General features: G+C 45.4%; 1 protein-coding gene and 1 pseudogene across 1 annotated transcript in view; both read right to left on the bottom strand.

Moving 5' to 3' along the window:
- Positions 1 to 16,724, bottom strand: part of LOC147617233 (ubiquitin carboxyl-terminal hydrolase 9-like) — a 119,517-nt gene that overhangs the window by 30,903 nt on the left and 71,890 nt on the right. The gene's annotated exons all lie outside the window — the stretch shown is intronic.
- LOC147617234 (uncharacterized) lies at positions 9,469 to 11,527 on the bottom strand (annotated as a pseudogene).

Raw genomic sequence — 16,724 nt, 5'->3', positions numbered from 1 at the left:
TGGTAGAAACCAAAGTCGGTAGACTAGCAGTCACCCAATCCAATTGTAGTCCAGCCAATAAAACAAATAAATAGGAGCTGGAGTGCTCCAACACATGAAAGAGAACGACACATGTTGGCCGCAAAGCTTGGCGCCCCTTTCGGTATTTCTTTATTCAATTTCAATGGAAAAGTTTAAATGATTACAACATGGCCATTCATGGCTCGTATGTCTACAAGTCCAATCTACCAATCCTCTGGACCTCTTAGCATAGAGGTTACACACAGCTTTGTGTCCCAAGAACACCACACTGTTATCTCCTCTAATCTGCTAAGTCAGTGCATCCATGAGGCCTTGAAGATGCATCTGACTGAACCATGCACATAGCCACAAACTCAGCCATGAAAACAGTCCACAAACTCTTCCAAATCAGTCCACAATCTTGCCCTGTTTCTCTGAACTGCCAAACCCTTCCTCTCACAAAAGGGCCAGAGAAACGACTCCAGAACAGTCACAAGCCAGTGAAAAGAGAGACTCAATATGACACCTCCTGCAGTCCCACCTGCTCACAGAGAGAGAGAGAAACTTACAGTCCTTGTGTCGCTTTTCACAAGAGAGAAAAGACACAAGAAAAAGCCCCGTTCAGTCCTGCCCTCTTGTCTTGCAGTCGGGAGAGAGAACACCTGTGGATGATGTCAAATCCCCACGGATCCCCTCGTGATCAATCTTGGTTCGAAACTCGAATCCTGCAAACAAACAAACAACAAACAAGCAAGGGGGTGCAGGCCTAACTCACCTCCCAACCATGACAGCCGTGGGCAAGCCCACAGTCTTGGCTGTCCCCACCGAGCCACGAGCTGAGCTAACTAGGATGACGTACCGACCAATCTCCTCCTCACGACGTCCCATACCGCCGCGAAGCTGCCCTCGCGGGCCTCGAGATTGCTGCCGGCCTTAGCTGCATAAAGCAGGTGCACGTCTGCACTAGATCCCGGCTCCAAGACCATAGAGCTCTCACAAACTCGCGAGACTCTCTATAATACAATAACTAACCTTGGCCACCCTTTTATAGGCTCTTGGCCGGTCATCGGGCGTCCACACTTGGCCGCCCGTCCGTCCAAACTTGGGTGCCCGCCCGTTAGTATTTCCCTAACTCAGCTCGTCAATCAGCCTGCCTAGTTCCAAGCTTCCCCAAGCCTCGAAACTAGTCTTGCATGCGTATAGCACACGGTAGATACCCACTGTGCACATGACATACTCCCCTTCCTCTAAGAGCTCACTCCTGAGCACTAAAAAGCCAGGGTAATCTCTCTGAAGAGAAGTCAGTGTCTCCCATGTAGCGTCCTCCTCAACACGATCCTTCCACTTGATCTTATATTCCGTGATAAGCGTATGACGCAATCTTCGCTCACGAAATCCAAGAATCTTTTCAGGTTCGTGCGGAACAAACGTCATGTCTTGGACATCTATAATTTCTTGAGGAGTAACTAACTGATCTGCTCCACCCAGTACTTCCTTAAGTCTACTGACATGAAATACAGGATGAACTTTCACATGAGAAGGCAAATCCAATTCATATGCAACTGAACCAATCCGTCGTGTAACACGAAATGGTCCACAGTATCTAGGGGATAATTTCGGAGATCTACCTGTCCGTAAAGTCTCGGAATCTTTCGGAACTCGCAAATACACCATCGTTCCTTCAGAGAACTCTCTAGGTGAACGATGTCTATTAGAATAAAACCTGTCTCGGTCTTGAGCACTTCTAATAGATTCCTTCGCAACTTGTAACATTTCCTGCATATCTTGCAAAAAATTACGTGCTGCGTCATGCTGAAGTCCTGAGAATCCTACTGTAACAGGTGATCTTGGTTGAAAACCGTACATAAGCATGAAAGGACTAAACCCTGTACTCGTATGCTTAGTACTGTTGTATGCAAATTCTAACATAGGAAGATAATCCTCCCATGAACTTTGTCTTTTGGATACATATGCTCGAAGCATATCCTCCAAAATCTGATTCACTCTTTCAATCTGGCTATCAGATTGAGGATGATCTGAGGAACTCAAATTCAAAGTTGTTTCCAACTTCTCAAAAACAAGCTTCCCAAAGTCACGAAACTATAGTATCACTGACTATGTCCTGCGGTAACCCGTACAGTCTAAACAATTGCTCGATAAACTGCCGAGCTAATTGCGTAGCTGTAATAGTCTTCCGGGTCGGTAAAAATCTAGCCATCTTTGTCAAGCGATCTACCACAACCCAAATAGAATCGTGGCCTTGATGTGTTCTTGGCAATCCGGTAATAAAATCCATGGAAATACTTTCCCATTTATTACCTGGGATTTGCAAAGGATGCAACAACCCAGCCTGTCTAAAGCGTCCAGCTTTATTTGCCTGACAAATCTGACACTTGAGAACATAATCTTCTACATACCCTTTCATCTTCGGCCAATAAAAAGTGTGTTTCACTAATGATAGCGTCCTATGTACCCCAGGGTGTCCAGGAGAAGGGGTGTCGTGACACTCCCTCAGAATCTTGGACCTAATGTCCGGGATCTGTGGTACACAAATTTTGTCATTACGGAATAGCAAACCATTCCGAATCATCCACTGACCTCCTGCAGCCTGAATAGTAGACTGCGCAGTCACCGAGTCTTGGTCAATCAATGAGCTCCCGTCCTGGATCTTCTGCCAAAATGGACCAAAATAACTATCAGTCCTGCAAAGCCCTCTCAATGACTGAAATAAGTCAATAGAAATCTCGGTGAACGACAAAGTATTCACCTCTCTAATCCGACTAAGCGCATCTGCAATATTATTCATGGACCCTTTCCGATAACGGATCTCAAAATCAAAATCTTGCATTAACTCTGCCCAACGAGCTTTCCTGCCTCTCAAATCATCCGCATCACACACATACTTGATTGACTGATGATCAGTCAATACCACAAACTTGGAGCCATATAAATAATGTCTCCAAACCTTGAGAGCATGAATCACAGCATAAAGCTCCTTCTCAAGGGTTGGCCAACGAGATTGAGTGTCGTCTAGCTTTTTACTTTCAAAAGCAACCGGTCTACCATCTTGAAATAAAGCAGCCCCGATAGCATAGTCACTGGCATCAGTTTCAAGAACATAAGGCCGACTAGGATCGGGTAATGCTAAGATAGGTGCTTCCTTGACTTTATCTTTCAAAAGTCTGAAGGCCATATCCAAATCGTTATTCCAAGTGATAGGCTGATTGGACTTACGTCCACGACCTTTCAATAAGTCGGTCATCGGTAGTGTGAGCTGAGAGTACTCCCGTACAGATTTCCTAAGAAAAACAACAAAACCGAGAAAAGAACGAAGTTGTTTCACTGTTCGCGGTATAGGCCAGTCCAAAACCTTCTGAACTCGGTCATAGTCAATGCTCAATCCATCTCTAGTGATCTTGTGTCCCAAGTAAATGATGTCGGTCATAAAAAACTCACATTTACTGAATTTAGCATATAGTCGATTCTGTCTTAAAATAGCTAAGACAATCGTGAGGTGTCTAACATGATCCTCAAGAGTACGGCTATATATCAAAATATCATCCAGGAACACCACCACAAATTTCCCCAAATGTTCACGAAAAAGATCGTTCATCATTTGCTGGAAAGTGGCTGGAGCATTGGTTAACCCAAAAGGTAATACGAGAAACTCGTAATGGCCATACCTAGTCCGAAAGGCGGTTCTTTCGACATGCCTTTCATGAATACGTATCTGGTGGTAGCCAGTACGCAAATCTATCTTCGTGAAATATTTCGCTCCTGCTAACCGGTCAATTAGGTCATCTGATCTAGGGAGAGGATAACGGTTCTTAATTGTCAGCTTGTTCAATCTTTTGTAATCTATACACATTCTCCAAGTATTGTCCTTCTTTCTCCTAAGCAACACAGGTGCACCCCAAGGTGATTTACTTGGACGGATCTGGCCCATCCTCAAATAATCTTCGAGTTGTTTAGCCAACTCATCTTCCTCAACTTGACTCATCCTATAAGGTGGAATACTCCCAGGATGAGCACCAGGGATCAAGTCAATACGATGATCTACTGCCCGTTCAGGTGGTAAACCCGATGGCAGTTCCTTAGGAAATACATCTTGAAAGGAATCAAGTATCTTCTGTAATTCTTTGCTTTCAAACACACTTAATTCATTCACATCCATGGAAGGGATGAGAAAAGAAGAAAGTGGAATCAAGACACAATGGAAAGCGGTGTACAAAGAAGAATTCATTATATTTCCAAAATCAATTGTATTTACAAGAGGTCCCTGAGAGGGATGAATACAATCACCTAAAATACTATACTTGGTGTCCCTATGCTGAAAAGAAAAAATATGACTAGACCAATCTATCTGGACGTCAAGAGTCTTAAACCACTCAATCCCTAATAACAAGTCTACATTTTCCAGATGCATAACATAGCATTCCAGAGTATCTTTGTAGTCCTGAATCTGGATTGGAAGCATCTCCACTTTGCGATCCCAAACTTGTCTGCCCGCAGGTAGACGTACCTCATAGGTATGGTCGCTGAGTGTCGTATCAAGACTCAATTTCTGCACAAGTTTGTAGTTAACAAAGTTATGCGAACTGCCAGGGTCTAAAAGAATGTGAATTTTATGGCCATTCACGTCTTTATAAACTCGGAGAAGATCATGCATGCCAAATACTTTAGAATTGAACAGACAATCAGAACAAGTACTAGGGCGAGAAAGTACAGTAATTGACGTACCTGTCAAAGACAACTGGTTAGTTGCCTTTGGCTTGGGTCCTGCGTTTGACTTGGTACCCTTTTGCTTCGGGCACTCATTACGCATGTGTCCTTTTCCTTCGCAGATAAAACAACGTCCTTCCTTCTTGAGCTTCAAAGCCCTAAGGAGTCGTTTCTTCTTCGCTGGTGTCGAACTTGTATTCTTCGAAGGTTGGTCCGAAGACTTGCCTTCATTCGTGTTAGCCATAGGTGCGGAGAACTTTCTTTTATGCTTGTTCCCCTGCTCGGTAACGGGTTTCGACTTGGAAGAGACCATCGTATCATCATAGATACGAGCTGAATGAATGGCCTCGTCCAAAGTTTTACATTTGTTATTTTTAACCTGTAATCGGTACAAGTCGGGTAAACCAGCTACGAAAAACCCCAACAGAGTAGTGGGATCCATCTTTGTAGCTTTCATCTGCAAGTCACGAAACGTCTGGAGGTAGACCTCATAAGTGAGGTGCTGCGAGGTCATGGTCAAAGCTGAAAACCGGGCAACAACATCATAATCATCCTCTTTCTTGAGGAATTCTTTCTTGAAAATGTCTTCGAATTGTGCCCAAGTCGTTGGCTTAGGGTTTAGTTCCTTCCACCAAAGCAAAGCTTTGCTGGACAGGAAACCTGCTGCTAACTGTATCTTCTTTCCATCATCATACGGATGAAACTGAAAGTGAACTTGCCACTTATGTAGCCAAGTGTCCACGATCTCCTTGGTTCTCTGCTTTTGCTCGCCCCCGAACGGTTCCGGAGTAATATTGGGGCCTAAAGCAGAAGCCAAGGTATCCATTCCCGAAAAAGTAGAGGGTAGTGGTCAATAGAGCGATGGAGTTCTGCAAAGCCTGCATCTGGGCTGCGATTTGTGCCTGACGTTCCCTTGAAGAAGCTTCGAGAGCTACTTTGAACTCTTGGAAATCTGATTTTGACACAAACTCGTCAAAAAGATCGGCATCAGTGCCTTCCGTAGCCGGCAAGCCTTCGCGTTCCACGAGGGGCTCCAACTCTGATTCTTGGGTCGACATCTTGAAGAGGGTACGTGGAGAGAAAAATTCGATCTTTGCACAATGAAAGTGCGAGCGAACTCGAGAGCTTGAGAGCTTGAAAACTTGAGAACTTGAGAACTCGAGAACTTGAGAGATGTGTGGCAAGAAGCCCACTTGAGGGGGTTAATAAAGGTTTCCCAAAAGCCAAAAAAAATCTCGAAAAGCTAGACTTAGCTTTTGCTTTAGCTTTTGTGTTTTTTTTCTTTTTTTTTTCTTGAATAAATATATATATATATATATTTTTTAATATATATATATATGGATATATATATTCTCTAGTCTTAAAAAAATTAAAACCTTGGAAACCTTAAAGAGGGGAGGACCTTTAAACCCTTTTAAAAAAAAAATTTAAACTCCCCTAAAAAAAAAACAAAAACGAAAGCAATAATAAAAAAATGCTTTCCTTGCGTTGTTTTTTTTTTCGCTTCCCTCCTAATCTGCTGGCGTCACCCCGTCAGCCATCTCACATGGCGGCTGCTGGTGTCATCTACTGTCTTGCGCCATCCTGCGCCTGCCGTCAGCTTACTGCCGCCGTCGTCGCCTGCGGGTGCATGTGTGCCAGGCGTTACATACACTGGGCCGCCTACATGGCGTGGCCTAGGCGCTGGCCTGCCTGGCGTGAGCGCTGGCCGGCCTGGCTTGGGCCGCCTGCGCTAGGCTGCGTAGGCCTGGCTGAGGCGCCTGCGTAGGCCTGGCTGGCTGCGCTAGCCTGGCCGCCTGGCTTGGCAGGCCTCGCCACGCAAGTCTAGGCGCCTGCCAGCCTACGGGTTCTGGCCGCCCATACCATTACGCCCACTATAGCCTGCAGCATCAAACAAGACCCGGCCAACGCACGTAACCAGCAGGACAGCATACGATTCGCACGCTCTCTCTCTCTCACACTCTCTCTCGTTCGTTCAACGAAAACAAACGAAAAGCATCATGCTTTTTTTTTTCTTTTTTCTGTTTTCTCTCCCTGCAAGTTATGCGACTGCACACAAGGCCTCTTCTTTGCAAAAGCAATCAACCCTATTAAAACTACCATCTCCCATCATCAACATGGGTTTCTTTGATGAAGAAAAACACATACCAAACTGAAAACTGCAGTATGCACAGAAAAAACAGCAAGCTTTTTTAACACATACCGTTCTTCGACCTCTTCTTCTCTACCTACCGACTTGCCCGTTCACGAGGTATGCTCTGATACCACTGTCAAATCCCCACGGATCCCCTCGTGATCAATCTTGGTTCGAAACTCGAATCCTGCAAACAAACAAACAACAAACAAGCAAGGGGGTGCAGGCCTAACTCACCTCCCAACCATGACAGCCGTGGGCAAGCCCACAGTCTTGGCTGTCCCCACCGAGCCACGAGCTGAGCTAACTAGGATGACGTACCGACCAATCTCCTCCTCACGACGTCCCATACCGCCGCGAAGCTGTCCTCGCGGGCCTCGAGATTGCTGCCGGCCTTAGCTGCATAAAGCAGGTGCACGTCTGCACTAGATCCAGGCTCCAAGACCATAGAGCTCTCACAAACTCGCGAGACTCTCTATAATACAATAACTAACCTTGGCCACCTTTTTATAGGCTCTTGGCCGGTCATCGGGCGTCCACACTTGGCCGCCCGTCCGTCCAAACTTGGGTGCCCGCCCGTTAGTATTTCCCTAACTCAGCTCGTCAATCAGCCTGCCTAGTTCCAAGCTTCCCCAAGCCTCGAAACTAGTCTTGCATGCGTATAGCACACGGTAGATACCCACTGTGCACATGACATATTTTAATCAGCCTGCCTAGTTCCAAGCTTCCCCAAGCCTCGAAACTAGTCTTGCATGCGTATAGCACACGGTAGATACCCACTGTGCGTATAGATACCCACTGTGCACATGACATATTTTAATCAGCCTGCCTAGTTCCAAGCTTCCCCAAGCCTCGAAACTAGTCTTGCATGCGTATAGCAGTGGGTATCTACCGTGTGCTATACGCATGCAAGACTAGTTTCGAGGCTTGGGGAAGCTTGGAACTAGGCAGGCTGATTGACGAGCTGAGTTAGGGAAATACTAACGGGCGGGCACCCAAGTTTGGACGGACGGGCGGCCAAGTGTGGATGCCCGATGACCGGCCAAGAGCCTATAAAAGGGTGGCCAAGGTTAGTTATTGTATTATAGAGAGTCTCGCGAGTTCTGTCAAATCCCCACGGATCCCCTCGTGATCAATCTTGGTTCGAAACTCGAATCCTGCAAACAAACGAACAACAAACAAGCAAGGGGGTGCAGGCCTAACTCACCTCCCAACCATGACAGCCGTGGGCAAGCCCACAGTCTTGGCTGTCCCCACCGAGCCACGAGCTGAGCTAACTAGGATGACGTACCGACCAATCTCCTCCTCACGACGTCCCATACCGCCGCGAAGCTGCCCTCGCAGGCCTCGAGATTGCTGCCGGCCTTAGCTGCATAAAGCAGGTGCACGTCTGCACTAGATCCAGGCTCCAAGACCATAGAGCTCTCACAAACTCGCGAGACTCTCTATAATACAATAACTAACCTTGGCCACCCTTTTATAGGCTCTTGGCCGGTCATCGGGCGTCCACACTTGGCCGCCCGTCCGTCCAAACTTGGGTGCCCGCCCGTTAGTATTTCCCTAACTCAGCTCGTCAATCAGCCTGCCTAGTTCCAAGCTTCCCCAAGCCTCAAAACTAGTCTTGCATGCGTATAGCACACGGTAGATACCCACTGTGCACATGACAGATGAACCTGATGTCCAGCCTTGTACTACCTCCTACAGTCCACGCTTCTATGTCCAGCACTGTTTATATGAGTAACAGTTCAACTGATAGTCAGCTTCTTGCTAAAAGCAAAGGAGAGAGAAGAAGCTTCTGTAGGCGCCTGTTTTCTCTGCAACACAGCAACCAGTTCTGTCCTCCAAAAGCCAAAGAAAGAGAGAGAAAAGATGGCCTGTGTCTCTACCTTGTAGCGCAGCACAACAACCAGCTTCAGTCTCCTAAAAGCCTGCAGTCCTTCCAAAAAGCCACCTATAACCAGCAGCACAAACCCCTTGTAACTGTTTTCCCAGGCCAGAATTCAGCGCTGCCCACCAGCCCCTTTTCCCAAAAAGCATGAGATAGAAAGAGAGAGACATAGTTTTTCCATACGGCAAACGCATACGGGTATGGAAGTATGGAAAAGGTACAGTTCACACCCCCAAGAAATTCCATATGTTGGATACCATACGCCACCCTAAATTTAAGGAAAAACATGCTACATATTACACAAAAAACCAAAGAAACTTGAAATTGCAAAGATTTTGGGATTAGAAAAAACATAAATGATGTAGAGCCAAAATCCAAACTCTGGAGTCCGGACTTTATACTACTGTAACTTGTTTACATCATACATGTATGATCAATGATGTATCATGTAACATGTTACATAAGTAGGGACTAGGGAGTGTGGAGTGGGAAAATGCCAAAACCTGTCACATGTAGGACATGTAGGCCGTGCCATGTGGACAAACATGAGAAGGTCCAAGCCTCAAGAAACTAAATAAAACATGAGTGGAAGCGAGCAAAAAGATGGATGATGGAGTGCTCACTGCACAGCAGACAAGCTGCAAAACCTGTAGACTGACTCCTAAGCAGTGAGAAAAAACAAAACATAAGTAGAGAGTGGAAGAATACTAAGTAACCCTAAGGCTTAAGCCTCATCAAAGCTCCCCTCATCCTTAGCATGATCAATGGGCTCCTCATCGTCATCTGCAAACTCCTCCTCCTCCTTCTCCTCATCATCATCATCATCATCATCATCATCAAACTCATAAGCCTCGGTAGCAACTGAGCATGATGTCCCAACATGGCTAGAGGATGGCTGGCCATCTATAGAGGGTAGAGCAATCGAAAGAGGCTCCAAAGCCTCATCGTCCTCTGCAATAGCCTCTTGCAAATCTTGCAAGGCAATCAAGCGCTCCTCATCTTTTTCTTTGTTAAGCATATCCAATGTGATATCCATTCTCATAGCCTCTTTTCTTTCATCTTGGAGATGAGCCTCAAGTTTGTGTGTATGAAAACAAGCTTCTCCGTATGAGAAGGAAGAAGCCTGTTTCTTCTCTTAGTATGAATGAGAGAAAATGTGCTCCAATTTCTTTCACATGGGGAGGCACATGTGCCTTGAGAAAGCACCCTACGTGCAAGAGCTTGTAATTTGGGTGTACAAGCCCCAAATGTCTCCCACCATTTCACACCCTCTTGCATTCTTTTCTCATCTTTTGCAATGGGACGAGCAAATGTGCCGCTTTCTCGCTTATACTTGTCCAGCTCATCAATGAGATCTCCTTGCAAGGCCAAATCACCCTTAGTGTATTTTTCCAACAAGGTCATCCATCCATCATGCACCTCTGAGTCACTATCTTGCTCTTTTCGTTTCCATACAGGGTGCAAGATATAGCCCACAGCATGCAATGGTGTGTGCATCATTCCCCATCTACCAATACATAGATCTTTGATCTCTTTTATCTTATTGGCCTCAATGCCTTGCATGTTTTGCACTTGCTCTACCATACGATCTATAAGCTCATACATGAGGCCCATGGTGGCTCCTTCCCTGTCAACCAAGCGAAGAATCTTCAAAATGGGAGCACATATCTTGACAATGGTTCTTGCCTCTTGCCAAAAAGATGCAGAGAACACAATGTCTGACACCTCAATTGCCTGAGGGGTCTTTGATGCCTTCATTTTTACAAATTTATCATCAATCATCAGCTTGCGCACACCCTGCATACATTTCTCATCCAAGAGAGTAACCAGCATAATAAAAAAGTAGGCAAACCGAGTTGTAGAAGGCTTCACCAAGTCCTTCTTGCTGAGTTTTCTAAACAACGCCAACACTGTGGACTTCCTTGTGACAAATGTGATAACTTGAGTTGCTTGGTTTAGCACTTTTGCAACCCAAGAAATTTTGCCAATGTCCTCAAACAAGAGGTCCAAGCAATGGCATGCACATCTAGTGTAGAAAATGGTCGGCCACTCCTGCTCAACCAATTCCCCAGCCCGAACGCAATTCGATACATTATCCATGCATACCTGCACAACATTTGCTCGGCCAACCTCAATGATAATCTGCTTTAAATGCTGAAAAATAAACTCCCCAGATGTGTCGATAGATTTCAAAAATACAGTGCCATGAATGGAGCATGCAAGAAAATTTATGATAGGCCTGCGCCTAGTGTCTAACCATCCATCAGAAACAATGGTGCATCCATATTTTGTCCATTTCTCGCGCACACCCATGATCTCATGAACAATGCATTTGACCTCATCCACTAACTCAGTGGTGCGCAAGCAATGGTAAGATGGAGGCACATAAGAAGGACCAGCATGTCCAATTGCCTTCACCATCTCCAAAAAGTAAGAACTCCTCACTTTCCAATGGGGAATGTCCTCTGCATAAAAGAATCGGCACACTGCAATGGTTGCTTGCTTTTGTGCTTGTACATTCCATGCATTTGCCAACTCCCCCTTCCCTTTAGACATCTTTCTCTTCTTACATGACCCAACATTTGCACTACCGCTAACTTGTGCACTTCCCTCTGTGCCCATTGATGCGGACCCTGCACCCTGAGATACATCTCCACCCATATCATCCACCAAAGCATCCACAAAAGCCTCTCTGCCATGAACACCGCTACGACTGTCTCCATGCAACCTCCTGCAAACATCTTTAACCTCTTCTGATACATTTGCGCAAGGCCCCACACCATGGCCAACCAAGCCCAAAATGTGTGCCCGAATGCGTAGCGGGCCTCCATCCCATTGATGAGGGCAATAATGTAGGATATGGTTGTTAGGGTTAGGGTTTTGGAAGGCACATCAACAGGAGGCGTGAGAGAGAGAGAGAGAGGAACACCTTTGCTCATGTATTGATAATGATAAAAAGGAGTACAATAGCCACATATAAAAGATGTGACCTAAAGTGTGTTCACATGGTCCGGCCATAAACTGTGCCAGGTGGACCAAACCACTTATAAACCACTATAAGTGAAACTAAGCTAAACTAGGGGAAAAAACCTCCACTAACTGAAGTAAAAAGTGCCCCAGTAACCTACTGATGATCACTAGCACTCCCCTGGGTGCATACACAGCATAAAAACCCAACAAACCCCCCCTGGAGTGATATGTGATTACTGTACATCATCCACCAAAAGGAAACAAATTCAAAGCAGTGCGGAATGCTTCGAATTTCGGACGTGGTAGTGCCTTGGTGAAGATGTCTGCCACATTCTGATCTGTAGGGCAGTAAATCAGACTGATATCACCTGCCTGGAGTCTCTCCTGAACAAAGTGATAGTGAATCTCAATGTGTTTCGTGCGAGCATGAAACACAGGATTCCTGGCCACGGCAATGGCACTCTGACTATCAGTATAGATAGGTGTAGGCTCCTCCACTGAAATATCCATATCAGTCATAAGACGACGCAGCCATACACACTCAACGGTAGTAGTGTAGGTTGCTCTGTACTCTGCCTCACAAGACGAAGTGGCCACTGTGGTCTATTTCTTGCTTAGCCAAGAAATACATGAAGAGCCAAGAAAGAAACAATTTCCACTAGTGGAATGTCTGGTATCAAAATCACCAGCCCAATCTGAATCGCTGTAAGCATATAGCTGCATGTCACCCCCCTCAGGATAAAGCAATCCAAGAGACAAGGTACCCTGCAAATACCGAAATACACGCTTCACAGCTTACCAATGTGACAATCGCGGGCTGTGCATGAATCTGCTCAACTGAGATACGGCATACTGAATATCTGGCCGTGTAGTACACAAGTAAATAAGGCACCCAACAGCCTGATCATATATAGTGGCATCAAATAAAATACTGTCATCTTGTAGTGACAGTTTCATCCCAGGCTCCATAGGAGTCCTGATAGGTTTGCAATCCTGAAATTTGAACTTCTCCAAAAGTTTAGCAACATACCGAGATTGCAACAACCCAATGCCTCTGTTATCCTGCACAAACTGTATGCCCAAATAGTAGTGTACAAGCCCCAAATCAGACATGGCAAATGTCTGTTGCAGTCTCTCTTTAAAAGCTACAATTTTGTCATCATTTGATCCCATCTACATAAAGACTGATGACCAGCAGATCTTTCTCTTCTTTCTTTACATACAAAGTGGCTTCTGATGGACTGTTCACAAAGCCTTGAGTGAGCAGGAAAGCATCTATCTTTGCATACCAAGCTCGTGGAGCTTGTTTCAAACCATACAAGGCCTTTTTCAGCCTGCATACTTTCCCTTCATGACCATGTTCTGCAAAACCTATGGGCTGATGTACATAAACTTCCTCCTCGAGGTCCCCATGTAGGAAAGCAGTCTTGATGTCCAACTGATAAACAACCCAACCACGATGTGCAGCCAATGCAATGACACTCCTAAGTGTCGACATACGAGATGTAGGAGCAAATGTCTCCTCATAATCAATGCCCTTCTTCTGTGCATAGCCCTTTGCAACTAGACGGGCTTTGTACCTGTCAATGGATCCATCTGCATGTCTTTTCAACTTATAGACCCACTTAGTACCAATGGCTTTCTTGCCTTTGGGCAGATCAACCAAATCCCATGTTTGATTCTTTTTAATAGAATCAAGTTCATCCTGCATGGCTTTGTTCCAATGCACATTGTCTCGTGCATCCACAAATGAATCAGGCTCATCATCATCCTGTAAACTAGCTGCCATAACCATATTTAAATCCATGATGTGTGCATGCTCATTGGTCCGTGTCTCCCTACGAGTACAGCAAGAGGAGCATCTAGATGGCTGTCCTGTAACGTCCTCAAATACCATCTAGGTATATGTCTGACCTATGGAGCCTGTTGCCCCATATTTGGCTCAGCTTCTGGCTCAATCTCCTGCTGAATTTCTGCACCACCTTCATGATTAGCTGGCTGCCCTACACCCTCATGGGTTGGATCACCAACTGTGGAATGAAACTCCATAGGTAGTAGACCTTCAAACACATCATTTTCTGTCTGATTTGTGGCTGTACCCAACAAAAATACACTTTGTGGCTTTATCATCCAACTTCCTCCTCAACTCTTTGTGAATGTGTGCATATGCAAGACACACAAAAGTACGAAAATGTGATACCGAAGGCTTGCGGCCATGCCAAGCCTCAAAAGGAGTAATGGAAACCAATGCCTTTGTGGGACATCGATTCAAAATATGACAAGCACACATAACAGCGTCCACCCAAAAGACATGTGGTAGCTTCTTTGCCTTTAACATACATCTAGCCATCTCCATGAGTGACCGATTCTTCCTTTCTGCAACCCCATTTTGCTGTGGAGTATAAGGAGTAGTATACTGATGCTTGATACCTCTACTCTCAAGAAAGAAATTCAACATGTGTGACACATATTCCCCCCCTCGGTCAGAACGGAGGGTCTTAACCTTGCATCCTGACTCTGTTTCAGCAAGTGCTACAAAGGCCAAAAATGCATCATATACCTGTGATTTCCGTGTCAACGGATAGACCCACCATATACGAGAGAAGTCATCAATAAATGTAGCAAAATAGAAGCAACCTCCTAATGACTTCGTCTGCATGGGACCACAAAGATCACTATGTATAAGCTGCAACTTTGCAGTTGCTCGTAGAGCCTGATCACGTGGAAAGGAAAACCGATGCATTTTTCCCAAAATACATCCTTCACATATGTGATCTGGAGGCTTCTCCATAAGAGGTAGGTCTGTCAACATGTTATGTCGCTGCATAAGCATAAGACTAACCAAATTTACATGCCCCATGCGAGCATGCCATAACTCCGCATCAACCATAGCTCGAGTAAGAGTGAATGCATGATAAGCAGACTAATCCACTGGCTGAAATGCATCCAACTGATAGAGTCCATGACATAATGTACCAGTAAGCATCAAGGTCAAGGCATTAGCTTTGTCTCTGACCATGCATTTGTCATCATCAAAGTTGACTTGCATACCACACTATGCTAAAGAAGAAATGGACAACATATTCTTCTTTATCCCTGGTACATATAAGGCATCTGTAAGGCGAAGAATAGAGCCATCAATGGCTGTGAGCTGAATCTCCCCAATGCCACGAACTGGATATGAAGCATTATTGGCACACTGAACGGTCTTGCCAACAGGGGCAGGGCATACATTACAAAACAAATCCCTGCGAGATGTAATATGCTTTGAAGCACCGCTATCAAAATACCAAGTACATGCATGCTCAGTCACACTGAGTGCCTGTGAAGACCAAGAGGCATCATAACTGCATGTGTAGAAACAGTAATCCCTGTCTTCAACAAAGGAAGCAGTCTCCGGAGGAGTTTTAGAGGTATCTTTTATAGACAACCCAGACTCCTTCTCCTTCTCTTTGGCAATCCTCTTCCTACACTCTGTGATGTAGTGACCTGGCGGCTTACAGTAATGGCATTTGCCTTTCTTCTTGGACTGTCCATCACCTTTCTTGGTATCCTGAGATGAACCACCATCACCTGAATTCTGATTTGAACTCTTTGGCTGAAACTTGCCTTTCCCTTTTTGACCTGTCACAAATGCTTGTTCAGCACTTGTGTTCATGTTCATGTTCTTCCTGATTTGCTCTTCCTGTAACAAGAGAGCAACAAGTTCCTGATACTTTAGGAGCTCAACAGCATTCCTCATGCTAAGGTTCAAAGAGGTATGAAAAGCCAAGTATGATCTTGGCAAAGAGTTTAAGATGGTGGATACAAGCTGTGTCTCAGGAATAATCTCATCCACATTGATGAGTTGCTCTCTCAAATCCTGCAGCTTGTTCAAATGGCTAGACATATCATCTCCTTCATGCATCTTCTGGTTTTCCAACTCTCTTTTCAAAAATGAGATCCGTGCCTCATTACGAGCAGCATACATCTGCTCCAAAGTCACCCATGCATTCCGTGAGGAGCCAGCTGAACGAATATGAGGTATAATAGACCTCTGTACTGACAATGCAATAAGTGATAAGGCTTGTGCATCTTTGGCATCTGAGCATTTGTTCTTTGAACAGGCTAGGCTGTGGCTGAACCAGTGCCTGTGCCTGTTGTCCTCTTCCACAAGCACCCCCTTGAGGAGGAGTCTCTGGAGCCAATGGACCTGGACGTGGTTCATCACCACTAACAAAATCCCAAAGACCTTTTGCCACAAGCACATTTCTCAGCATGAAACTTCACAAGGAGTAATTCATGCCATCCAGTGTCACGTGCACACCATTCAGGTGTATAGTGACATGGCATTGTTTTATGGCATGGCATCATCAGGCATTTAATCAGCATATTTATTCAGGCATATATGGGGGTGTTTTATCACCAACATCAGCACCTTAGTCATCATGAGCATTGTAAGGCATTTACCTATATCAGGTCAGCCGTGTTGGCCTCAGCCGACAGCACCTCAGCACCAGGCGACATCGTTTATGACCAGCCGACATCATTTATGACCAGCCGACTGGCATTTATGGCATTTATGGCCAGTCGTGGACATTCAGGTACTGGCCGACTGCAGTAAGGCTGGCCGACCTGCTTCAGTACCTGCCTATATAAAGCAATGCATCATTTCAGTTCATATATCTGGATCTCTTCAGCGTTTTCCTTCCTAGGAGCAAAGGGAGATACAGTTCAGCATCCAACAGTGTGTTCCTTCAGCGTTTCTACACCAAGAGGGCTGGGAACAGCAGCGCATCCACGCATCATAGCATTCCAGCATTCAGGCCCACGCATCAGCATATTCAGCCATCTTCCCAACTCCTACATAGAGGGATACCAGCATATAAGTGGTGGAACTCAGCATTGGAGTCGGGACAGCCATCCTTCATCATTATTCAGCATGTTTCCCTCTCTTCCAGGGGTAGACATCATCTAGGACAGCATAGATCCATTTGGATCTCATTGTAACCACATTCGTCATCTAATATA

The sequence above is a fragment of the Cibotium barometz genome, chromosome 37, assembly GCF_041138505.1.
Source record: "Cibotium barometz isolate CiBa-2024 chromosome 37, ASM4113850v1, whole genome shotgun sequence".
NCBI classification, from domain to species: Eukaryota; Viridiplantae; Streptophyta; class Polypodiopsida; order Cyatheales; family Cibotiaceae; genus Cibotium; species Cibotium barometz.
The sequence above is the reverse complement of the archived record's forward strand: the minus strand, read 5'-3'. Positions and strand labels throughout refer to the sequence as shown.